We start from the raw sequence: 4,193 nt of genomic DNA on the forward strand, positions 1-4,193 counted from the left end.
AGTCTGAAGTTCATTTAATACAATATTTTTAATAACTTTGAGTATTAAACAAAGTTTGTGTACACTGAGCCATCAAAACACAAAGGTTTCACTATCTCAGTCTCACTCAAAAAAGTCCGTATTTCGGAATATTCCGTATTTCGGAATATTTGGATATGGGATACTCAACCTGTATTACTTTTTTCTGCTACTGGTTCTTTAACCTATGCAAACAAGCATCTGACTTGCCTTTCCTATTGCTTTGTTACATTGCTTACCTGAAATAGTAATACTTAGATAGCTTTCCTCTTGCCATTATAATGCCCTTAATATTATAGTTAGCCTTTGCATTTTTGAGACGTGTATGATTTTGCATTTTTTGGCATTAAATGTTGCCATGTTCTTGACCATTCCTCTAGTCCAGGGGCGGAACTGCCAGAGACAACGGAGTCAGTTGCCGCCGGGCTCCAGCCCTAAAGGGGCTTCCTCCATTGCCCCCCGGCTGTTACGTGCCCTTCCTACTAAATAGACAAAGGCGCTACCAGCAGGGTCTCGCAGTTTGTACATTCCATGCCGTAACACCCTTCTTTCCACCTTCACAATGAAGCTATTGGTACTTTGCAAAAAAAAAAAATATTAGCATTGCAACTCAGCAGATCAATGCAGTGTGCAGCCACACACTCCATATATCTGCTCAGCCACAAAGCTGATTATTTCTTCACAAAGTACAAGGTGAGCTCCAAATAGAATTCTCTAGCTTAGATTATACCTTTCTATGCAAGGGTAAATAGCTCAATTGTTTGACTGCAATGCCACAGGAAATGGTTTGGATCCAAGACAGTGTGACTGAATAATAAAGAAACCTTAAGATGAGTTCATGAATGTTGTATAAGTATTAGTGAGAGAAGGGGTCAGGAGCATGCTAGGCTGCAAAAAATAAGGTAGGCTGCAAGTGAAAGTAATGATCTCCTATATATTTTCCCAGATCTGTCACTCTGTGTGGCTAACTCTGGGGGAAGTCACAGCAATGGGCGGAGACGGCAACTGCAGGACGATACACCAGTGCCAGCAGCAGACCGTAACAAAGTGACAGATCAGGGAGAATATATAGGAGGTAGGGAGGTGGCCATGGTACATGGCTGGCCAAGGGACACTAGCTCATGTACCCCTTTGCCACTGAGGCTGGCCACCAAGGATAGACCTGTCACCAGTGCACATGCAATAACCTCTTCTGCTGCCCTCTTTGCAACTCAGATTGCCCAGTGCTCCCCTTCGCTAACAGTCCACAAAGTTTCCCCATCTCACGATCTGCCTCCTCACCCCCACTTTCATCTCTACAGCACACGCGCATATCATACAAGATCCCATCATGCGTACGTAGGTCTGAAATGCAAGAGGGAGGTTGGGGGGAGATTGGCATGCGCCAGCAACACCACACAGCTCACTGTGACCACAGTGGAGAGGCGCTGCAACAGGACAATACACCAACCTCGGAGCAAGGAACTGCGTCGGTCAGGAGGAGAACTATTTCAATAGCATAAAAAGGTTAATGCGTCCCACCCTATGGACACCAGACTCATCAAGTCACTGTTGCCAGAGTCTCATACAATGACTCTGAACCTCTAAGCACACTATTTGACTGTCCACACCCTGCTGTGCCTATTAACCATCTCCTCCACCACCCTCAACACTGACCCACACATCATTCACCCACAAAGATACAATAAAGGTAGTTTGGATAAATTAGCTAAATGAAATGGATTTAACCAATTTATCTAAATGACCATTTTTGGATGTTTTCCAGTGTTTGTGAACAAATGGTCAATTGTAATTTGCTGCCACATATTAGCATAATTTTGTTTCAACTAGAAAAAAAAATTGGACAGATAATCTAAGTGTGGATCCAGTTTAAAGGTCCGTATTCACGGCCCGATTTTGGGGAGAGATGTGTGCTGAGCGAACTGCTCAGCACACATCTCTCCCCCCGCTCAGCACAGCGTGATGTGTGCTGAACGTACGGGGGGTGGGGGTGGCGCTCATTTAACCCCCTGTGTAGGGCATTCTGTGTGTATCCAGCTTAACAGGTGTGAGCATCATACAACTACTGACTTGCGAGTAACTATACAGCAGCTCCATACCTTGTGACTTGAAGAAACACCAGTTAACCCCGGGAATGCTGCAGTCAAAGCAACAATTCCTCTTCTTCAATTACCATTTTAATAATAGGGTAAAGAAAATGAAGTGGATTTTTGAAAGAAAATAATACTGTCAATATACTATTAAAACAAATTAAAATGGTAAAAGTTATTGTACTTTAAGTAAAAATAAAAGAGACAAAATATCAATCCCAGTTTTGGATTACTTTAATTAACAAAAAAAATGCATATAGCAGAGGATAGTTTAAATCTGCCTACCTCTGGGTTATGGGCCCAGCATGCTTCCATTGCAGTACTCTGCTGCACATGTAAGTGCAAGAGATCCTGAAGCACTCACTCATCATGGGAAAGTACCAATGTGTTTCTTCGTTGGTTGATGGAAGAAACATCTTACAAAAACTCTCCAGATTATTGACTTTTTAAAGTTTTTCTAGGAAACGTTTTAGATGAATGCTTATTAGCCTTTGTCAGTATGGACTTTTGCAAAGTGTCTCTGTGGCGCAATTGGTTAGTGTGTTTGGCTATTAACCAAAAGGTTGGTGGTTCAATCCCACCCAGGGACGTAATTAACCTTGTGATCAGATTTTGGTGATATTTAAGTAGACAAGTCAAAATTTCAAACCTCCTCTTATGGTGTAGGGTACATGGCCTTCTCTGATGTAATCAGAGTTAGATTTGATTCAGTGATTTTATAAAAAACAGCTAGGAAGCACAATTTAGCAGTGGGTTGCAGAGAAAAAAAATATGCTGGCAGAAAAATCCAATCGAGTGATTAAACAGCTCTTCATTTTCTGGCTTTATTTTTATGCTAACAAATTTGTTCTCTGAAAAGTGTCCACAAAGCCAAGTCTCTGATTAACACCTTTGTAAGGATGGTTTTTCACCTATTACTAAATTAAACTTGCTTCATTGGAAAGGCAGCAAGATGCATCCTCATTTCAATGTCTACTGAAATAATACAAGTTGACACCAGGAAACATTAACGCCACTGCATCCTTGCTGCTTTCTCATGTGGAAGTCTGTTTAATGTGAAAACAAATGTGTGTGTTTTTTTCAACCTGGAAGCCCAACATCGATTAAGATCGATCTTAAATAGACCCCTGGGTTTTAAGGATAACCATGGTTGAGTCCAATGGTTAATTCACATTGACCGAAGTTCTAATTAAGTCACCTGTGCTCAAGCATGATATCCTTAAAATCTGGATTGCAATGACAGCATTTTGGAACTATGCCTAAGGGTTTAATTTTTACATTTATCCACTGACAATAAATCTACCTACAATATCCCTGTAACTGTTATGATTACAGTATTTCACTAAATAATTTAATTTGCTGAACCTTCTGTAAAAAGAAATATTAAGCTGCTGTAATTCCCAGATGCAGCAAATTTGTTAGCTAGTGGGCAAAACCATGTGCACTGCAGGGATGGGGGGGGGGGGGGGGGGGGGGGCAGATATAACATTTGCAGAGAGATTTAGGTGGGTTATATTGTTTGTGTGCAGGGTAAATACTGGCTGTTTTGTTTTTACACTGCAATTTAGATTTCAGTTTGAACACACCGCACCAAAATCTAACTCTCTCTGCACATATTATACACCCCCCCCCCTGCAGTGTACATGGTTTTAGCTAATAAATTTGCTGCTGTGATCAGATCTGAGTTAAGCCCTATGTATTTGGCACTGGCAAAGGGTTAGAGGCCTTGCTGTAGAGCTCACACCTTTCTTATCATGCATTGTAATATTTCCTATGTCCTGATGTTGTGCTCTCTGCTCCATCCAAGTAAACAGCAATGTAGCATGGCTATCAAAGAGCGTGAAGATTGCAGATTTCCTGGGATTAATGCTAAGGAATGCTATTCCAGAGGCTGCTGCTTTAATTCAAGTGTCACTGGGGTTAAATGGTGTTTTTACCTTAAAAACACAGGTAGAGTATATAGTACAGTGGTAAAGTGGGAGCATGTAGTGCTATTGATTACAGATTTGATGGAGCTTAAACATGGATAAGGTCCATGGCTCTAAGAGTTTATCTTGTGTATCCTTTATTCTTAGTCATGGTCAG

General features: G+C 41.2%; 1 non-coding gene across 1 annotated transcript; it reads left to right on the top strand.

The window, feature by feature from the left end:
• Window positions 1–2,624: 2,624 nt before the first annotated feature.
• TRNAN-AUU (transfer RNA asparagine (anticodon AUU)) lies at window positions 2,625–2,698 on the top strand. Its single transcript has one exon. It is a non-coding gene; the product is annotated as a tRNA-Asn (tRNA).
• The last annotated feature ends 1,495 nt before the right edge of the window (window positions 2,699–4,193 follow it).

The sequence above is a fragment of the Pseudophryne corroboree genome, unplaced genomic scaffold (assembly GCF_028390025.1).
Source record: "Pseudophryne corroboree isolate aPseCor3 unplaced genomic scaffold, aPseCor3.hap2 scaffold_221, whole genome shotgun sequence".
Lineage (NCBI taxonomy): Eukaryota > Metazoa > Chordata > Amphibia > Anura > Myobatrachidae > Pseudophryne > Pseudophryne corroboree.